The sequence below is a fragment of the Lycorma delicatula genome, chromosome 1 (genome assembly GCF_047948215.1).
Source record: "Lycorma delicatula isolate Av1 chromosome 1, ASM4794821v1, whole genome shotgun sequence".
Lineage (NCBI taxonomy): Eukaryota > Metazoa > Arthropoda > Insecta > Hemiptera > Fulgoridae > Lycorma > Lycorma delicatula.
In genome coordinates this window covers 69,908,639-69,932,554 of record NC_134455.1, presented here as the reverse complement: position 1 = coordinate 69,932,554, position 23,916 = coordinate 69,908,639, and positions in this window count along the sequence as shown.

The following is a 23,916-nucleotide window of genomic DNA, read 5'->3' as shown; positions in this document are numbered from 1 at the left end:
AAGAAACCAAGGCAAATGGTTGAACAGATTAACTTAATGCAGTTATACATATACCTGTTCTTTTTTTTTTAAATAATTCTGAAGATAAATTTACTTTTTTGTTCGTTCTGAAAAGCCTATGATAGGTACTTTAAATTTTGCACCTTTCAGTTTCAATCGAATAAGTATTTATTACGTCACAAATGTTATAGCCGTTGTCAATGAGAAACGTGATAACATTTAACCCCGAAAATGATACAGCCATTCTAAGAATAACAAATTTAAAATACTAGGCTTACTCTAGTACAATATGGAGAGAAATAGTTCCCATTGTATTCTTCGTTGAGCAGAATGTATCAGTCTTCAACCCGCAGGCCTCATGTGGCCTGCCTCAAAGGTTTTTGTAGCCCCCTTCGAAGTCAAAAAAATGTATGTTTTTTATTGACATCACCGGTCTTTATAGAATCAAGATAAATTTTTTTGTTCCTAGTAGTTTTCTTACTTTGCGTGAGTATTCTTCTCGTCTTTGTTGGATCAATTTTGTGCTCTTTTCTTCTGGAATCTGAAAAGTCAGCCCAAATATTCAGACGAACGTTTTGACTGAAGGAAAGGCAATTACCAAAGGTTTAAACCACTTGGTAGTTGTCTTACTTTTGTTAACCTGTTTTCTTCCATTTTCATTAAGTACCCATAGAAGGCAAGTTTGCGTTTCCTAACCGCGTATGATTCTTCGTATTTAACTTTCATCAAAATTCAACTTCTTTCGTAGTTTCTAATGATTTTCTGCTTTCCTTGGCTCTAATGTTTTCCTCGGTATTTTATTTTTTATGTTTTCAAGTATTTTTATTACCCACTACAGAACCCAGACGGTATATGGGTTTGGGGTAAGAGGTTGTGTGTATATGTCTGTTACCATATTCCTTAAAAACTACTGGACCAATTCCAATGCGATTTTTTGCATTACATAGGTATGACTTCAGAGCAAGTTCTTAGATTAATTTACGGTTAAAAGCCACCAGGTGGCGCTGCAGTAGATTTTTTCGTCAAAACAGTTTCGTGGGTTTTTAAAATTTTTAATTTTATCACTTGTTTCTACGTGGGTATTTGGCTCATACAGTACCTCGGGTCTTGCCAGGGTTGTGTAATTCCTCAGTTTAGAGGTTAATTTATCTTATTTTATTAATCTTATTTAACTTGTTTATTTTATCGCATTCGTGTATTTATAAAATACCTTCAAAATAATTAACATATTAAACAATGGCAAACAATCTTAATTTCATTCCTAAGTTGAAATTTGCAGTAGTAAACACCAAAGAAATGAATTTAAGGGTTTAAATATAGTCGAACCTTTAATAATGAACCTCGATATAACGAAAACCTCGATTTTACAAAAAATTACTGCAACGAGACATTTTAATAAAATTCCGTATAATTTTACCTCTATATAACGAAGTGGTGACATACTGAATATAAACATAATACAGCATGTAGTAAAATACAGAAATCTTTACGAAATTTTTTTTAAAAATAATGGCATTAAATTTATTATTTTGGGCATCTCTGCGAGTTTAAGGTAGAGTTATTCTTTTAATTTCCATACCTAAATTGTATTCGTACAAAAACACAAAGTATTCTTGATAACAGTCAAGAATGACAGGTTATACTTATTGAACTGGTAAAGCAAAATTCCCAAGATTCTCTTATAACCCATTAACTATAAAATTCTAACAAAAGATTTAAATACTGTTCTGCAGTTACTGTCTGCCTGTACAATAAAGGAGCGGAATTTCCTGAAATCCATTAACTAACGCAAAGCATTAAAACTACTGCGCAACGTTTAATTATTTATGAAAGCGAGACATTTATCTACAATACATAGACATAACAAATAGAATTATTAGAAAAATTTAACATATAGTTCTTCTGTTGTTCAGTACAAACATACAGTTCAGCAATAATTTTTTCTGGGATTAATTCAGATTGTCTTTGCGAACGCAGATTGTCTGATTTTGTTTGGATTACGGTACTCACGTTATACAGTACTCTACTATACTGTTTCTTTAGTGTGGCGTACACAATGTCAAAACGGAAGTGCCTTAAGATTAATACAGTTGAACTTCTATATAACAAAATCCTCTAGTTAACAAATTTTCTCAGGATTCTCGATTTCGTTATATAGAGTTTCGACTGTATTTCCTAAACCAAATGGACGTATCTCGGTTTTCTTCTTAAATTAAACTTTTAATAATCTAACTTTTTAAATAGATGCCGTAACTGTTTATTAAATTATTAAACGAAATTGGATTTAAATACTATCTCATGAAAAATATGCTGTAAAAAAATGTAGAAAATCTTTTGTGACTAAAAATTAGTGCATATTTAGATACTTACTTTTGGTTTAGAACAAGAGTATAGGCTTATAAAAGCAACATTATTATATATTACATTAAAATATTGTTTGTACTTGATTCCGGACAACTTAGAAATAATTGGCCCTGGGGTAAAAAAATGGTTGAAGATTCATTCTGTACCATGAAGCCCACATATATAAAGGTGACACTTAAAATGACGTGTTCATCAGAGGGACTGCTTGTAAATTGAAACAATATTACTCTCAGAGAAAACAAATCTAACTAGTACCGATTGGTATTTGCGATATTTTAAATGCAACAATACCATAACAATGGTTATAAAAGAGAAAAACATTAAATTAAATATTTCTTTCTTTGACTTCTTGTAAGAAATAGTACAGTTTTAATTGTAAATTAATAAAATAGATTAATTTTACAGTTTTTAGCTTTTATTTAAAAAAAAAATAAAGTTAGTTCTTTACAAAAATATCTTTAATATTTAAATCATCCATTTTATGTTATTGTTTATATAAAAGGGCATTAATGTACTCACAGCATGAATGAAATATATATTTCTGAATAGATATTACATCAAACTGCATTACATAATACCCTCGTATTCGAGCTTTTACTTCTCGTTGTGTATTACTATGCTGCCTTTTATCTCTCCCAACCCCTCGGGTTTCTTCACCGTTTCACCCCTCTATGAGTCATTGCTGACGATTAGGTAACATTCTTTAGTGAAATTTACGTTTCCTTAGAAACGTTTTGCTAACTATATTTTAAGGGATCTTTTCCTTCGTTTATTTTTTTCCTTTTCATATTCGTTTAAATTTTATTACTTTTTTTAAATTGTGAATCATTTAAGACTAGGTTACATTATTACGTTTATTTATTTATTAAAAGAAATGAGGTTTATCGACAATAACTTCTTTAAAGAATTTAAAATTAAATTGTTAGAATTTATTAATGAAAAAAATGATAATAGTACAATGAGAAATTACTCCATTTTTCTATTTTCATTTAACCTATTTTTATATTAAACTTTTAAAGACTGATATAACTGATAAATATTGAATATATTTAAAGTAGCTTTATCTAGCAATATTTGTAGATATAAAAAAAATTAATATTAACATTTACGATTAATCGTATCTGAATTTGAAGATAGTATTTACTATGGTTTCATTTCATTTCTTGTATATACACTTCCTTTTATGCTACATTAATAGTAAATCTCGTGTAATATGTTATATTAAATATGCAATTGTTCGGTTAGCAAGGACAAATCATTATCGCTGGAAAGAGAAGCGAGATAAGTAAAGTAGAAGTACAAACGAATTCTTTGTACAGTTTTTATTACCAAAGCAATTTATTAAATATTATTAAAAGTGAAATAAAATATTAGTTATAATAAAAAAAAAAAAAAAATTATTGAAAATAAGCTAAAACTTCAAAACAATATAATTTTAGTTCTCAATTCCTTTTCATCCACCATGCCTAATTTCATTAAAATAAAAAATGGGATCCTTTTTCGTTACCCGAAAAAAATTCAATAAAATTTTGCATTGATATACTTAGTAACTGACGAGGAATGTAACAAACTTTCAGGACATATTCTAGTGATGAAAATAAAGAAGAAAGATCACATAAACATAGGTTCGAAAACGCTTCATTCGAGTGTCGGCTGGCGAAAGATTTCGCTTTGAATTGTACGCTTTCGATAAAACTGAGCCAGACGGTAATTCTTGGGACCTAAATTAACGGATAAATTTAGTGGTTTTATGTAAAATCTGACATGAAAAATTGAAAGAAGTAGCTCCCAGTACTGTATTTTTTATATTTTTTGAGAAATCTGGTGTAAAAACAAAGTATTGGTAGTCAAAAAACACACTTTTTTATGTTTGGCGTAAAATAATTTTTTTTTACGTGGATAATAAACATGTCAAAATTTTAACCTAAACTTGAACAGAGTTTAATTCTAAATAAAACGGTATGAATAAAGTTTACAGAAACTAAATATAGATGTAAGAATTTCAAAGTTTATTATAAAGAAAACATATCAGAATTTAAGATTTTAACTAGGTATTAAACAAAAGAAAAATTCCAATATTACAAAGCAAAATATTAAATATTTTTGAAAAACAACAATACAAAAACTAACAATAAAACCAACTTACAAATAATTAAATAAAATGTTTCACTGGCACAACGGATGCAGCATTATGCCCGATGAACAATATTATTGGTGGCTTTCCCCATGTAAAGATGGTTCTTTTGTATTACTTGTACCGCAATGAGAATTTTAATAACTGAATCTTCTCTTACATTACACTTTTGTTCATATACATTTAATTACAAAAGATCCCACAGGTAATAGTCCACAGGTGTTAAGTCAGGCCACCTTGGAAGCCCGGCCAGTTGATAGGTCTGCCACATCCAATATTCTTATTTAAAAAAGTCGCATTTAAGTGTTGTCTAACTGCTAGAGAAAAGTATGGAGTTGCTCCATCGAGCTGAAAAATCATCTGCCTTCTTTTTATCCTGGAAGTACGTAAAACATAAAGCACGGTCTAAGGAATGAACCTTGAGGAACACTATAATAAGTGTGAATATCGTGAAAAAGCTTCTTTATGCTTTATTTGAAATATTCTGTTATGAAAACATGATTTTAGGATTATAACGTATAGCTTACCAAAAAGATTTACAGCGAAAAGATTTCTTACAACAAAAATATTTGGATGGTCGATAAATCTGTTACAGTATCTGTAAATTATGCAGCTGAAATCGATATTTTGGCTTTGGTTTTCGTTAGCATATAGTTTTATTTATTTATCTAAGATCCTATAATGAAATTTCTTTTTAAATTACATTTTCTTACAAAGGTTTCATCGTATTTGAGGATACTAGTAATTAATAAGTTTGACAGGGGAGCACTTTTTGTTTTTAAATAGATTAAAAAATTTCTTTAATTTGTTATTAACACATTGTTAATAACATATATTAAACTGACCTCTTACTTTAATTCTTGCCAAAAAGCACATTCTTAAGATATATCTTTGGATGACGTATGAAAAACAGAAAAATTAATGGAATCTAAATATAAAAACTTATTTTCGAATTCAATCAAACTTATTACCGAGTTAAATTCAGATTTATCAAACAACTAATTGCTTAAGTTGCTAAATTATTTTTTAAATAAATGTTGTTTTTTTATAAACCGGCTGAAATGGATATATATAATGTGTTTTTTACCAAATTTAGGGTTAAAAATACCACACACATTACTCACACTATTCATAGGATATGACTCATCATACCACACTTCTAATAATGCACGTATTTATTTATTTCTGATAATTTTCTTTCTAGATATTTTCCAATATTGAAATTAATCTTGTTTTAATTTAAATGTATAGTACCATCCTTTTTGTTGGGTGCTGTTTTGTTGGGTTGTTCTACAATAACAGTAATCAGTAATGTGATATCGTACATGTGGTGAAATTCATATTTATCGAATTAAAGGGGGTTTATGCTGATCTGTTTCTTCTAACTAGAATTAGTACACCTGAACTCTTATACTGATTAAGGAGAAAGAAGAAGTTACGATTGTAAGACCAGTTTGAAGGTCATAAGAGCAAATAAATTATCTTAAATGTTCAAGAAGTAAAAATATTTAAAATATAAAAAAAGATTTCTCTGGCCCGGGATTAGTAGAGAGTTTCTTGTAATCGGCAAAATTATCTTAGATTTCTTTATTGGAAAACGAAATCGCTTATATACTGTTACTAGGATATTCTCATAGCTTTAGAGGCTGCATCAGACTTTTACGCTTTTAAAGCAGGCCTATAATGTTAAAGATAACGGGTGAAGTGAATAAAATATAATAACTTCACAGTAAAATCTAGGGTGTAATAATAGCTTTTAAGTCAAATAGAATTGAATAAACAAACTCTAAATCTAGGTAATTACATCTACCCTGACAAAAGTGGTACCTAAAAACTGAAGATAGAGTAAATATAGATTACAATACTGAGTAGAAGATTACAGTGCTGAAGTACTGGTCGATATATTGCAGCAATAGCTATTTTTCATGTTGCAACTTGTTCATCGTTCCCTATGCCTCCCACTCAGTACTGACCCTCCCTACATGTCACTCTTAATTTAGTGAGCAACCTTATCTAATAAGAGGAAGATTCTTTTATTGTTTTAGAACACTCATCTTATTTTAACATGTCAAGTGAAGATGAAGAGGATGTTAAGAAACTGTGAACAGATATTTATTCGTCAAATTACTTGCACAACACCTAGTGTTGTATGAAAAGTGAAGACTGCCAAAGTTATTAATGGAAAAATGAAGGCGCGTGAAGACGTATGCGCATATATTCCCAAGGAACTGGGAATGAAATCTCCGCAGCCCAAATAGAAAAAAAATGCTACAAAATATGAAGACCAAAGTAAGAAAGAAAACGGATAAAAAACAACAGGAAACAAAAAGATTAAACTTAAAGACTGGGAAAAATGTTTTTATTAATTATGATATTTTATTAACAGAAAATCCAGTTTTCACCAAAGTGACAAAGTTTTTTTTTTATATTCATGTGGGTGCAATCTAACGCACCAGCATCAGTTTATTTACAAACTACATCTTTACTGATAGTGCATCTGCCGGAGTAACTTTTTATTATTCATGTGTTATGTTGAACTAGGAAAATGGATCCAGTTATGAATTTTTTCTATAATATAACCCATAATGTTGTTAATACTTTTACACAATGTTGATCGGACTACTCCAAAATCTTCTACCTCTTCTCAACTCTGAAGTCCAGGATCAGCAGTATAACGTTAAAATATTTCCATAAGGTAAAATAATTTCTTGGGGATAGCTTTTCCTCGTGTTTCATCAATATTTGACATAAATACTGAATTTAGAAAATCAATACTTTCGGTCTCAAAACGCATCAGTTCATTGGAACAACTCATAACTCTTATTTCTCTATTCCTCACATGCATAAACATCGCCATGTCGAAGACAACTGCCTGACGTTACTGACTAAGTGGAGTGTGCCCTACCTCAGACTCCGAAATAATGAAGTTGTAACTACACTTAAATAGTTGTATTTTCTTCACTTTATTCACAACAAAAGTGTAGTTATAACTGCCTTTCCGGAAAAATGAAGTTTTAACTATAGGGGGTAGTTGTAACTAACTTTTATTCACACCAAAGGAAGTTACAACTTAGAAATACCGTAGTAATAGCATAAACTCCTTTTTATTCACTTTATCCATTGATATAGCCATCAGAATTACGTCTGGCATCAAACTTACACTAGCATAAACTTTATTTTTAGTGACAATTCCTGGCCTGTTAGAGACAAATAATAAATCTGCTTAAACTTCATAATTATTTTTTTGTTCAGATGATTAAAATAACTAATAGACAACAAATATTTTTGACATCATAAACCTAAAAATGAATAAGAAGTAAATGAATTCAGTTTTTATTAAATTTAGTCCAAAATTCTAGTTATGATGCTTATGGTCACAACGGATATTAAGTAATTAATAGCTACTATTCGTTATTAAACAGAAAAACTTTTCTCCACGAAAAATTGTTGGCAAGTATTATTTTTCGAGCACTGAGTAAAGTTTACGTGCCTTAGAGGAAGAAAAATAACCCTCCGGGTTGGTCTAATCCCAAATCAGCTGATTTGGAAGTCGAGAGTTCCAGTGTTCAAGTCCTAGTAAAGGCAGTTACTTTTAAAAATGGATTTGATTACTAGAATACGTGGATAACGATGTTCTTTGGTGGTTGGATATCAGTTAACCACACATTTCAGGAATAGTTGAACTGAGACTGTACAAGCCTACACTTCATTTATACTCATGCATATCATCTTAATTCATCCTCTGAAGTAATACCTGAACGGTAATTCCCGGAGGATAAACAGGAAAAAGAAGGAAGAAGAAAAATAAGACTTGTTTGATTAGTCTAGAAAAAAAGTCTGAAGCGTTACTGGAAAAAAACAGGCTAACAAGTTTTCTGTGCGTTTCGAGATAACATTACAGAAAAAGAACTTTTTAAGTCTGTTCTATTAATCCAGACGTAATGTCATTTAAGCTAGAAGTCATTGTTGTAAATAAAGTATGTTGTTGTAAATAAAGGTACACAGTAACAATAATACAGCACAAAAAAAAGTGTAATACTGGTTGATTGAAGGGAACTTTGACTGAAAAAAAAATGCAAATCCTACAGTCCAGTAATAAGGTAGATAGATGAGATTATAGTGTGGGAAAAATAACAAGTGAGTCTGTCATAAAATTTGTCAAAATTTTGTTGTATATCCAACATAACGGAAGTGAGTATGACTTTCTACACACCGATCACTTCAAAAATGAGACTGCCTGTTATACAAGAACTTCTGAGACGGGCAATTAAATTTTCTATGTTTAGTATTGCCTACCTTTCTTAGCTTCATTCTTTTATCTCTTGTTGATGCGTTTTGAAACCACTCCATTATCAAAATGTAACGTACTGCAAGTACAGTAAGTTTTGTACTTAACGACACTATAAATATTGTACTATAGTGCAATAAGTATTGACAAAGGTTCCGAAACGCGTCAACAAGTTTTTAGTATTATTATTTTAAATTGTATTTATTTTTTGTGCCTTGTTAGGTAGATTTCTTAAGAAAGCTCTCTACTGCAATGCGTACCATGATTCGACCTTCGGAAAGTTTCGACATATCTTCGCGTTTTGCATCCCCCAGACTCCAAAACCACCGTCAGTTCAAAAGTTTATTTATATATATTTCACTTTCCTGTGGACATGATAACGGCCGTAATTTTGTACTAGTCACTTTCAAATTGATACATAAAATATATCGATTCAAATCTCGGTCTAGTTTGTTAATGGGAAAAATCGGATCATGAGGATGGAAATAGGGGGGCTTTTTTGAAAAAAAAATCTCTATAACTTCCTTATTAAGTAAAATATCGAATTTGTTTAATGTTCCTAATATTCTTTGGATAAGGGCCTAAAACATATATCAGTTAAACTTTTTGATATCACCAAGTATTGGCCCAGGAGGTGGAAAAAACGGGGTTTCAAAGACAAAAAAAAATCATACCTCCCTTAATAGGCAGACACATTATCGAATCGGTTTAAAGTGGTCGTTAGCCTCCACACACTACCTAAAACTTTTGTCTGAAAACATTTTTGATATGACCAACCCTTATGGCAAGGGATTACCAAAGTTTTGCTGGATTTGTGAGAAGATAGGGTTTGTGTTATGGTAAACATGTGAAACTTTTTTTCACAAGCAACCATTGTCGTATTGAGTAAATTTGAAGTTTTTCTTAACGTGGAAATATTTTTTATCTCCTACTTAGCACCGGTGAAATCTACCTCCGCCTTTCAGCGTACCGAAAGGGATTTTTTTTATTGCTTTATGAATACAGTTATTTATTTCATTATGAATAATTTTATACAGGTAAAAAATAGTGCATTTTAATACATTTAAAATGATCTGTATAAAATTGTTATTTACACAAAGAAGGCGAATTTTTTTTTCAAAATTAATATTTTATTTTATTTTATTTTTTATAAAAACTTTGGGTGTCGAATGATATTTGAGATCGTACTACATATACTTTTATTCACGTTTGTATGTGGAACAATAAGATTCATGCATATATAATATATATATATATATATATATATATATATATATTTTATTTTATTTTTTCCTTTTACTTTCATAGTGAAAGAAAAAAACATAAAATCATGAATAGATAAGCCAAAAGAAGGCTGCGCAAGATTTTTGCCTTGTTTTCTACTTTTTATACATATTGAATTTGTCTCTTTTACTCGTAAATAATATCATTTCCTCCTATATCTGGGTATTTCTTTACATATTATATTTCAGATTTATCATTTTTTTCCATACTCCTTTCCACAGGGAATACATCTTTCATTTCTTCTTCTTTTTCTTTTCTGTTTCTGTTTCTTCTGTACATAAATCGGACACTCAAAAATCTTATCAAAAATTTTATTTGAAAATTAAATCTATGCGGTCACATCTCTTGTAAAACAATCAAAATTAATATAGACTATGGAAGAGTTACGTAAGAAAGAAATAAGTAATTTTTTTTTGCCGCAGTGTTTAATTTATCAACAAGCAATAACTAACTATTCGAACAAAGAAACAGTAAAACAAATCAACGAACAAATAAAATAATTGGCGAAACGAAATGAAGAATTTTGATGCTGCATAACAGGTAGCAGCTGATATACCACAAATCTAAGTAAATTAAAAAAAAGAAAAGTAAATGAAATGAAAACAATTAATTGACAAATTAAGTAAGTATAAAGCTATAAATTGGATATTTTTAACAGTAATAATATACTGCCTATGTTTTTATTTCAACAACAGAAAATATTCATTTTATAATGTAAGTAATATTTATTTGTCAACTGATATTTTTTTTTTTTTTTTTTTCTTTTATTTATTTATTTCTCTTCTTACACATAAACTTTTCCATGATCTAATGAAGCTTGTGTAAAAGTTAAAATGGGCATCTGGGTTAAAATTTTAAATATATTTCTCGTAAAAGATTTATGAGCGTAATAATTTTTTTTTCAATTTATTTAAATAACCTTTTAGCACATAAATAACCTTAAGGTTATTTAAATAACCTTTTCTTCACATAAGTATAACTTATGTTAAAACATCTATAGAACAATTTATAAAAATATTAATTATCAATACTTTTCTGAATAAAAGTACAGTAATTCGCAGACATTTAAAGTGTAGACTGAGAGATACTGAAAACATCTGATGTACATGAGCTCCAATTGAAGTTGTTTCCCGTAAAAGTAATGATCCTCAACAAAAACATTCAATTCGTATGGTAAGGAACTCAAGGGTCTTTATTGATCTTGGAATTATGAAATAAAAAGGTACTTCGGCCTAGTGATGAACAGGATGAAAAAATATTTGCATTCCTCAATTTCTTTATATACTTGGAATTCAATGCTTGTTCTTGAAACAACCGACACTTATTTTTATCAAAAAACCTTTGTTAAGCATTTTTTTAATTGTCATATCGCCAGCAGTTATTTAGTTATGACACCTGTCTGAACGGAAAATATGAAATAAAACATTGTTTATTGAATTCTAAATAAATCTTCCTTCTTAATAAAAGAAAAGCTTACATAGTTTAGCTTACAAAGGTTCATCCATTTATGAAACGTCAAAATTAACGATGTAAACATTACACAGACATGCGCATACGACCCACAAACAATTTTCTTTATTTGATTTAAAATATAATTGGATAATAAGAAATTCAAGGAAGGCTAAAATTAGCGAAAATAGATTAGTTTAATAGTTAAAATTAAAAAAAAAAAAATTAAGAATAGATGTCTTTCCCAACTTTTATAAAAAAAATTTAAAAAACTGGCAACTGAGGGTTATTTCTGATGCACAACTCACACACACACACACACACACACACACACACACACACACACACACACACACACACACACACACACACACACACACACACACACACACACACACACACACACACACACACACACACACACACACACACACACACACACACACACACACACACACACACATACAACTTAATTCAAAAAATGTATCATTTTATTTAAATATAATATTTTTTCGTTTATTTAATTCAATGATTCTAACTAAAGCATTCGGGCATACCGTATTCAATTCGCGCGGATGTGGCGACGGTTGGCACTAACTAAACTCATGTAATTTCACAACCTACATAGAACAAATTTTACTTGTATAGCCAACAAACCGGTGTAGCTGTACGGCTTAAAGCACCAGACACCGAGTCAACCGTGCGATCGAGTTTGAGACCCAGCCAGTCCGAGTTACCTTTTTACACTTGAAATATTATTAATTTACCTAATTCTACCGCTCACCTGTAACGTCACAACATAGCAAACGACTACAACAGCTGTACGTCAGTAGTACCAACCTTTGAAACATTTACTAAATTAAATTAATAATTAATATTTAAAGTGTAATAAACAATTTACCTGGCAACCCTGTGGAATTCCAAATTTCCCGGTCAAAGAGAACGAGGGAAAGAGAATTTCCAAGTTGGCGGACTGCTATTCTAGCGCTCCTTGTGCTGACAGAAGGTACTGCTGACCCAGTATGCCACTTAGCCGCTAGCTTAAAGCATTTTTTTGAAGCGGGGTGCGATTTTACAAAAACGTTTCTCGCAAATATTATTTTTTAATTTTTAACAAATGTGCCTAAAAAATAAATGACTTTAATTAGCCGAGATTCTAAATGTCGAGATTCTGAGGGTGACCTTGCTCCTTGCTCTACAGCCTCACCCCCTTGACCTTTTGAAGTTGAAAAACTGAAAATTTAATGGCATCAATGTCCCATATATAGAAATAATTTGACCAAGTTTGGTCAAAATTGATCGAGTAGTTCTGGAGATATAAGGTGATTTAGAGACCAACACCGAACACACACACACACACGTACATACGAACATTACCATCTGGAAAACATCCATCCGGTTTTTTTGGGTTCCTTAGATGTGAAAACGTCAAGATCCGGTGAAAATCGCATATGCCCAAATTGAACCGATTACAATACTTTCCCTTCTAAAGCTATAACGCCATCTAGACGGGAAAGTAAAATAATATTTGACAACATAAACGTAAATTTACGGATTAATCAATAACATTTAATTTGTACTGATTTATTACTTAGTACAAAAATAATTAGTACCATAAATTTAAATTTAAATTTTATAGCATAAAGTTTCTATCCCAAAAATAAACATATTTTTGGTCATTAAGTAGCACAAAGAACAAGCTACCATTAGATATTACCATAAAAAAAACTTAAAAATCTATAAAACTAAACTGTTTTTGATTAATGTATTATTATCAAATCTGCAATTTTTCTTACTACACCGAGAAAAAGTGGCATAATTTAATTGATACAACTCAGCATCCTGATTTGCTCCGTCATTTTATAAAGAAAAAACTTTTCCCAAAATGTTTCTTAAAATAATTCCAAACTTACAAAAATTAAAATAATCCAACATGTTTTTGTTTTTGTTGCTGAAAATAAAACATTAACGAACTGTCAACTTTTTTTTTTTTAAGTTTTGAAGAGATAGAATACCTACGAAATATGAGCTACTTGTTAATTACATGTATGTACTTCACATTTTTTTAGATGTAAAATACAATTTAAATTTTAAACCTTAATGAAGTCATTATTTTAATGCATAACCACAACTGTTGAGAATGAAAGTAATAAATAATAAATGTTTAAAAATTAAATTCTTCATTTAAAATTTCCATCATATTTTTTTTAACTTGTATTAAAATATTCTTTTTTAAAAATTAATTAACATAGCTAAGTTTAAGTAAAGCTTTATAATAAGATAAATGACTTTTTTAGTTTGTTGTCGTCAACATCGTCGTCGTTTTCGCTAAACAAAAAGCGTCATTAAATTATTCAGGACAATGATTTACAAAGGAGTCCCCTACTTCTTAATGCAATCTACTCTACCACCTAACTTACTTGAAGAGTTTTACCAAAGCTTCAAAAACAACAGGGTGAAAAGTTCCCGCTTTATAAACGTAATATAATACAAACAAGTTTCTTCATTAGTGTTACGTACCATAAAAAAAAAGCATAATTTAATTACTGAAAAATAAAAATATTAAATTGTATTAACAAATTTAACAAAAAAGTGATTAATTTTCTGACCATAAATAATTCATATATCAGTGATATAACAAATTATTAAATAAATATTTAAAGTTTTTTTTTATATATAAAAAAAAGATTTAAATTTAGTAATTTAGTATTACTTTTAATAACGTTTAAAATTCTTTAATATATAAGTAGGTTTTTCTTAATTAATATTTTTATTTATTTATCTTTTTTTTATTATTAAACTTTCTATTTACGAATATTTTATAATTTATCTAATTTTAATTATATCTATTATATAAAAAGGAAGAGGGTTTTTGTTTGTTTGGGATATACAAAAAAAATACTCAATCAAATGCAACCAAATTTTTACCGATGTTTCTTGGCGTAACTGAGAAGGTTTTTTAAAATATTTTATCTAGAAAATCTGGAAAATATATACATATATGCACGCACGTAGCCTGCGGAGGACTAAGAGAGTTATAGCCCCCACCGAAATTGTCGGGCGATGACGGTTGCAGCCCCTATCACCCAACGATTATTAGACAATCATTCAGCTGTAAAATCTAGTAAGTTGGGTCCAAAAAAAAAACATTTTTAGCATTTTAAATTTTCTTAATGTATAACAACTCAAAAGTATTTTCACACAATTTGAAATAAATTGGTTTATAATCATCTCTCTAGTCATTAATCCTTTCCTATGTATAACCCAACATTACTCGACTCTGCAAGAGTAACGCCATCACTGGACGTGTGAGCGCCGCGTTCACTCTGACGCAATACTAATAAACATAACGTGTTATTGGGGATTTCCCAAGCGCCGCCGAAAGTATCTTATTTGGTGCGAGGAAATAACGTCATTAAATTTAAAATGCGATCTAGAAGTGACTGAAGTATCGCCATCATCTCTTGCAAGTTTTAGCGACTCTTCCAGTAACAATATGTACTAATGAAAACTCGTTCTCCACAACGAAGAATCAAAACGATTGCGTGTAACAAGCCGGGAGTGGAAGATTAAGCTCGTTAATTTCTTTGTCAGTGCAGAGATATTACTGTTAATCTTGATGATTTAAATATTACGGCGAAAAAGAAAAATCGACGACTAGCTTTTTAATAATTCATAACTTTTATTGGAGTGTGAGTGTGAACTACAATCGTGGATTATGAAAAAATTTATTTACTAACATTATGATTCTTATTTGGGTAGTAAATGATGTATTAAATCTAAGCATATTTTTTGTTTTTTAAATGCAAATAAAGTATAAAAACCGTTTCAGTATAAAATTATTTTCATTTATTATTTTAAAATCCTTAGGTAACCGGGAGTGCCATAGCTAGAGATTTGCCGGTTGAAGCACAAACTTTATGAATTGAATTAATGATCTGTGAATCTCTATTACTGTGTTAACCTTGTTTGTACTGAAGGATTTAAAGCAATCGAATGAATGATACGAATTATAAAAATAATAGAATTACGTTAAATAAAATAATATTAAATAAATTAAAACAATTCTGTTTAACAGTAATGGGCTTCCCGTGGAAATGCGTACGAGGCTGGAGTGGTGAGGTTTGCGAACACCTTGTAGGAAACTAGACCAATCATCTGCTGGTAACAAACGGGGTGGCCCTGGAACGCTGTTTCTGGAAGTGCAATACGGTTCTCTTATAATTTCTGCAAACAATCGTCCGATTTTCAAAATTCAAACGGGGTATTTGTTAGTAAATTGAAGGCTAACTTTCATTTGCATCAGGTAGATTTTCAATCTAACAGATAACGGTTATTTGGAAATACATATATATATATATATATATATATATATATATTATATAATATATAATATAATATAGATAACAACGACTCCGCCGGTGTATAGCTGCCCAAGTGAACTACTCTGAAGGGGATAATTTTGTTGTTTGAAAAATATAAAAACTTTGGTAAGTAAAAAGTCAGTCTCATTACTTTTCTCACACACCTCGTAGAATAGCGGTAGACATTATATATAACCCACCGGGTTGGTCTAGTGGTGAACGCGTCTTCCCAAATCAGCTGATTTGGAAGTCGAGAGTTCAAGTCCTAGTAAAGGCAGTTACTTTTATACGGATTTGAATACTAGATCGTAGATACTGGTGTTCTTTGGTGGTTGGGTTTCAATTAACCACACATCTCAGGAATGGTCGAACTGAGACTGTACAAGACTACACTTATACATACCATCCTCTGAAGTAATACTTGAACGGTAATTCCCGGAGCCTAAACAGGAAAAAGAAAGAAGATCAGAATAATGCTTGTTAGAAAACAGTCTTCAATTTTAAAACTGGGGTTATCCCGACTGGTAATACAAATCATGGAGTAATATTCAAGTATCGGTCAAACGATGGTGTTAACTGATATGAACTGGCGACCAAACCAAAGTAATATCCCAAGATGCCTTCTTGATTTGGCGATAATCTGGTCAATATGATTAGTAAAAACATTATACTATTATTATGATAATTTAATTCTAAATCTTGTAAAATAAAGAAAGGTATTTTATAAGTAAATGTATTATGATCGTATGACCAACCAAGAAGTTGCGACAAAAATTATGATATGAAGTATTTAATCAATAAAAAAAATGCATGTAATGATTTAAAAACTATTTTAAATCATTTCGGTAGTAATTCCAATTAAAAATATATTACACATCTATTATTATATTATTTATTATATTGATTATATATTTATTATATATTGAAAAAAATAACAAATTTCAGTAATTGAGATCTAGAATTAATTTGTATCTATACTTAAAAACATAAGCTAAAAGAATATGAAAAAATATAAGTTAAAATATAAGACCAGAAGTAATCCAAAACCATAAGCAAAAGATAAAATCCTTTAGAAAGTAATCCCCCTATTGATGATGATGATGATGAACATCGAAACTAACCTGTATTATAACATATTTTTAAAATAATTTATAAAAAATAAAAATATAAACCGACTTCATAAAAAGTACTAAAAAGTTACAAATAATTATATTTATTAACTAAAGTAAAAGTATTTACAACAAATAACTATTTTTGAAGTCGGCGCCATCTAACACGAACATAAAGTTACGTAAAGGTAGTACCTCAACCGACCGCTAAACGCGTAAAGGGGATTGCCACATGTAAATGGGATCTCAAGAGCATATAAGGGAGAGCGTCTCACGATCATGCCACATTTTAAGTTCGCTAAGGCATGTATACTTGGTGATAATATATGTGCCTAAGCTTCTATATAGTATTCTTATATCATATCATATATTTATATGTCGCATTTTATTGTTGTATTATATTTTGTAGATGTTATTTTGTTGTAGCAAAACTTCTATTATCAATTTTGCATTGTTTGAAGTAAGACTTGTATTATAGAGAACATAGGTTTTTTAACTTGTGTTCGAGTTTAGAGGAAATTAGCCAAGAAAAAAAAAGAATGATTGTTTAAGGAAGTAAAATAGAGAAAGAAATGTCATGAATATTTCCTTGAAGACTAAACAACGATAGTATAGAATGTTATTAATATCTCAGTCATACAGGAAACAGAGCAACACGGTACTGGTGCGAGCAGTCAGCGGCAAAGGGTGTCGAGCAGTTTGTTTTTCGGTATTTTTCCTAAGATTATCTTTGGATTTGGTTAAAATATATGAGTCCATTCCAAAAGTTCACTCTTTCGATTATAAAAAAATTATCAAAATAGGTTCGCTAATGCCGGAAATATTACAAAACATACATTTAAAAAAGATACAGTCGAATTGAAATTATAAACAATCATTTATAAAATCAAGCATTTATAAAATGTTAAGTAATAAAAATAAATAAGCAAATAAAATAATCGTTTTTTCTTTTTCCAATCCAATACAAAAAAGTAATTAAGTATTTGAAAAATTATATTAAGGCCTTTAGGGTTAACGAGAGCCCAAAACTAATATAAATCGAAAAAACGTATCAATAATTGAATTCTAAAATTACTTAAAATTTATTATTAAAACCCCCATGAGAGAAAAAGAAGGTAAAATATGAGAGCAATATTTTCCTCAATTTAGTTAAACCTTTTTTTTTCTGACACCGATCACTGTGGGATCATATAGGTTATTGCTTTACTAGCTAGTTTTTTAGCTGTCCAATACGCCTTCTTTCTTTCACTGTGTCACTCGTCCTTTCTTACGACCGCTTTAGGTTAGCCCATTCTTTCTTTCCTTCTTGATCCCTTTGAACTTAAGTTTTTTCCAAGTACCCTCCTGTCATATAAATCCATCACATTTATGTTTGCTACCTTTAGGTTCTCTTTAATTTATTTAAACCATGTAACGTTCGTCTTGTATCACCATTACATTTTTCAAATATCTCTTTCCAAGTCTCTTTGAATTCATTCTTGTAAGGTGTCTGCAGAAAATCAGTCTTCGCCTACGTATTGCTTCAATGATTCTATTTAACTCCCGATAAAGTTCTTCATTCTTCTTTAATTTCAAAACCGACTTAAATTATTTCATATTAAGAAATATTTTCAGTTGTTAAATTCTTAAATTTCATTACCTATATCTCCAGGCTACCCAATAGAACTCAGCCAACAAGATCCTGTCCCAGTCAACATAATCTAACATATCTCAACGGTAATAATATTTTTACCAAGGATTTTTAAACGAATATCTTTCAATATACAGATAAAATCGATGTATCAATATTTATAATAGTTACGAAAAATACGGAATATTGTATTTTCTACAGCTAATTTTACATCGAATACACAAACGGACAAAAAAACATTAAAAAATACGGAATATTTTAGTATTCAATATGTATAATTACAAAATACAGATTGTTCCACCAAGAAAAAATCACTATTTTGGGAGTTAATTCCAGAAGTAAAAATAAGAAAAAGTCATATTTGGCATAGGTAGTTACGTCAATATAACAGTCATTTCAACTGCATGAAAAATATCTTTGAATCCATCTTTATGTTCAAATCCAGGTTGATATGAAATATTAGCAGTAGGAAGAGTATCATACTTATTAAAATTGTTAAAAATATTACTAAATACTTTATGGTCTGGGACTCTGAATCTAGGATATATTTTTTTATAATCTCCGGGACCGTCGCTAAATATTGCTTCAGAGGATGAGATGAATGATTTGTGGCGTGTGTGAAAATGCCATGACCATCCGGGATTTGAACCCGGGACCTCCGGACGAAAGGCAGACACGCCACCACTCGCGTCACGGAGACCGGCGAGTCTAGGATATCTAACGTCGGTATTCTGCAATTGACATTTTAGGGTTCCATTGAAGAATCCATTTTCGTAAACCCTGTCTAAATATTACACATGAATAAATAAGTTAAGCATTATTATAACACAATTGAAAAGAATTAATATTTTTATAAACATAGATTGAATAATGATGTTAAATATAAATACATATTTAAAGTTTTATTTTGAAGTTCTTATAATCATAGGTTAAATTCACTTTTTAACCCAAATAAACACAATTCAAATAACCTTGGTTATTTGAATTTTGTTTATTCAATAAATTGGTATACGCTTGGTAAACGCAATACACTGGTAAACGCTGCGTTTACTAGTATATTGCGATATAAGGTTAACAACGGATTGCATTCAAACTAAATTTCAATTCATTTAATCAGTGTTGCGTTTCTAACGCAATTTATACTTCCCGCCAATACACATGTGTTTATCGTTGCTAAGGGCAGTTGTTTTGGCAACGGTAGTCAGTATGAAAATCAGTCGACATTTAACTGAAACTATTCAGTTCAATACAAGTTATAAGTTCTTAATGAATCTATACATCTATACATTTGTTACTTAATATGTGGAATGCAATCAATAAACTTAGTTTTAATTAATAATTCAGTGTCATCTTCAGTGTTTTTATACATTCATTTACTAAAGACGTGGGACCTATCCCAACAGTTTGATTCTCCGGGCCGGATATCAGGTAATTATTACATTCAATTTAAAACCATGGATTTAAAAACGTTAACTCTCAAACGATGCTTTATAAAATTGAAAGTAACTAGGTTTAAGAACTTTCTTAGTTCATACGCACCTGATGAAACACAAAACATCGCTCAATTGCAATTATGATTGCGGATATTCAAAGAAACATGGAAGGAATTTAACAGAATTCAGGATGAAATTGAGATCTTAGACTCTACTCCAGAGCCTGAAACAAATTACTTTGATGAACGCTTGGAATTTAAAAACTCATTTTTTGAAACCGTCGCCCGGGCGGAACAGTTGAATCAATTCGTTTCAATACAATTCTCTTACTTCCATTAAGTAACAGTCGCCATCGTTAGAATTACCGTATCCTGTTATAGTTAAACTCCTTCAAATAGACGCTCCCAATTTTTCTGGAAAATACGAAGAATGGCTAAAGAATTATTCATAGCCCTTAACGACAAAAATCCAGATATTGATGAGGTCCATAAACTTTATTATTTACGGCAATCGCTGAAAAAAGTCAAGTCATTGACTGCACAAGGCTCTATAAGGTTGCACGGGAATTTCTCGCTAAGAGATTTCAAAATGAAGCTCATTGTTGAACGTCATATTAAAGCGTTGTTCTCGAATATCCGAAGCTAGACAAAGAATCAACTTTTGCGATTAGGCAAATGATTGATTAAATCAACATTCACATTAGAACATTAAAATCTTTAACTTTGATATTATATTAGTTTACTTAACAACCAAATTAGATTATAATTCAGTAAAGGAATTGCAAATTCATGCCCCTCCTGATCCTGTTGCCATCTTTGCAGAATTTCTAGAATTTAATAATAAAAGAGCGCAGATGTTAGAGGCTGTTGCTTCTACTTATCCAGAAAAGTATAGTCTGGTCAATCAATTAAACCAGATACTCGCTTAGTTAATAAAACCCAATTCCATTCACTTTGCCACCGAAAGGAATGATACAAAACAAGCTAATTACCCGATATGTAAGCAAATATACAAAATCTTTACTTGTGCAGAATTTCATAAAATGTCTCCTCAAACAGTCATGTGATGGAATTAAAATTGTCTGAATTGTGTGAATTATCTGAAGACAAGGGCATAAGGTTAAGCAATATCAGATTACTACTACCCATTGTAAACTAAGAATCGCAACAATCGCATTACATAACCCACGAGATACTAAAGAAAAATCAAACGCCAAGTACAATTTCTACAGTTTCATGTACTTCTCAAATTAAAAGGCATAATTTATCTCAAGCTATTTTAGCTACCGCCCTGGTTGAAATATTAGATTTGTTTGGTACTCCTTATACATGCAGAGTGTTGCTCGATCCTGACTCATCTATTAACATAACAGACGCGCTCTGATAAAGACTAAACTTCCGTCGATTGCATATTCAAGCTCACGTTAACGGGATCAACAACGTCGTTACAAACGCAAATTCACGTGTTACAAATTACAAGGTCAAAATTCTCCAACTTTCAAACCCAGTTAGACTTTATAGTTCTGCCTAAAATTACTCAAATGCTATCTAGTTCAAAAGTAGATAGTTAAAAATTGTTTATTCCGCCTAAAATATTCCTAACTGACCCATTTTTCTACCGGCCTAACAAGGTTGATGTTCTCATTGGAGCGGAAATTTATCACCTGCTATGCGTTGGGCAAATACGATTGGCAGATGGCTGTCCTATACTGCAAAAAACCTCCTTAAGTTAGATAATATCCGGAAAGATTAGAATCGCATTCTGATGTCCCAATCACTACACTGCTGTCATGCATCCTCATCAAAAAATATTCAACAACAAATGGAAAAATTTCCATCTATTTCCACAAATTGGAATGTTTTCATTGCCAATAGAATTTCAAAAATTCAAAACTATCTATTTCCACAAATTGGAATGTTTTCATTGCCAATAGAATTTCAAAAATTCAAAACTTAACAGATATTAAGGACTGGAGACATGTTCCAAGAAGCTAAAACCCGGCTGATCTGGCCCCACGAGGTGTCAACGCCGATCAACTGATATTCATCCTTGTGGTGGAAGTGACCACATTAGCTATAAAGTGATTGTACTTGGAATAGTTGGCCAGGCTTATTACTATGAGATGTAAAAAGTCAGAGAGCGTTAGATGACTCCCGTTAAAGCCCAACAGGGCAAGGAACGGGGGAGAGTGTGGCGACCGGAACGTCACTAGGCCGGTGTCTTCCCCTACGGGGTTGGGATGTACTTGGAATAGTCCACAAGATGTTCAATTACATAAGGAAGAGGAGCTTCAAGAATATAAATCGCAACTTCATGTTTGTATTGCTATTGACAACAATAGTTTCATTTATAAATATTAATAATTTCATAAGTTACAGCGTGTCCTTGCTTATATTCTAAGATTTATAAACAACTGTAGACTAAATCAGTATCGTCTGGTGGATATTTGACAGTTACAGAACTGCATGATTCATTAAACAAATTTTTTTACACATAATTCAGACTGAAAATGTTGAAGGAACTCGATTCAAATAGCAAGTTAATACAATTTTGCCCATTTTTAGATAAAGATCATCTTCTCAGGGTGGGCGGAAGATTACAAAAATCTATGCTTTGTTACGACCGGAAACATCCTCTGTTACTACCATCAAACAATCCCATTACTAGTTTAATCATGAAACAAGAACACGAAATATTGTTATATGCTGGACCTCAAACTGTTGACATCAATACGACAAAAGTTTTGGCCTCTCAATGGACGAAATCTTGCCAGAAGGATAATAATACATGATTGCATCACGTGCTTTAGAAAAAAACCAAAGGCAACTGAACAGATTATGGGGCAACTCCCCACCAGCCGAGTTCAACAACTTCAACCTTTTCTGCATGTTGGCTTTGATTACTGTGGACCCGTAGAAATTCTTCAGTCATCGTTATCGTTGAGGAGCCAAAAATTGTAAGAGTTACAATTAACAAGGCAGCATTAACAAGATTTACAACACGAAGAGGCAAGTGCATTCAAATTTTTTCAGATAATGCAAAAAACTTTATCGAAGCTACAAATGATTTAAGGGATATTTGTGCCTTACTTTCATCAAAAAAACATCAAGAAGCTGTTGTGCAGTTCGTCAGTCAAGATGGCATTCAGTGGAACTTCATTCCTCCTCGATCACCTCACTTCGGCAGATTGTGGGAAGCCGGTGTGAAGTCAGTTAAAAGTCATCTTGCTAGAGTTCTAGGTACGACAAACTTAACCAGTTTTACGCAAGGTGGAAAGTTACTTAAATTCCCGTCCACTGACTCCTTTATCCTCTGACCATCCGATCTCATCCCTTGACTATCCCGGTCATTTTTTAATAGGCGAACCATTGGTTGCAGTTCCAGAGAAAGATGTAACCCAACATAACATTCACAGACTTCAGAGATGGCAACGCATCACCCAATCAACTCAACAGTTTTGGCAGCGATGGAAACGAGAATTCATGTCTGAACTTCAAGTAACGGTAAAATGGAGGAAGACTTCACAAAATATAAAACCAGGTATTCTTTTCGTAATTAAGGAAGACAATATTCCTCCTATAACTTGGAAATTAGGCCGTGTAGTAGAAATTTTTTCCAGGAAAGGATGGCAAGGTCCGAGTGGTTGCTGTAAAACCGAAAATCAAATCTTAGAGAAGTGTAGTTAAAAAACCGGATTATCATACTGAAGAAATTAAACCATAATATTATGTGGAAAAGATTCAAGATTATTCATTCAAAGCTTCAGTCATTCAAGACTTATTTTTCAAGGTTTATTTATTTTCAACTATTCATTCATTCAAGATTTATTTACAAGAATTATTCATTTAAGGACTTAATTCA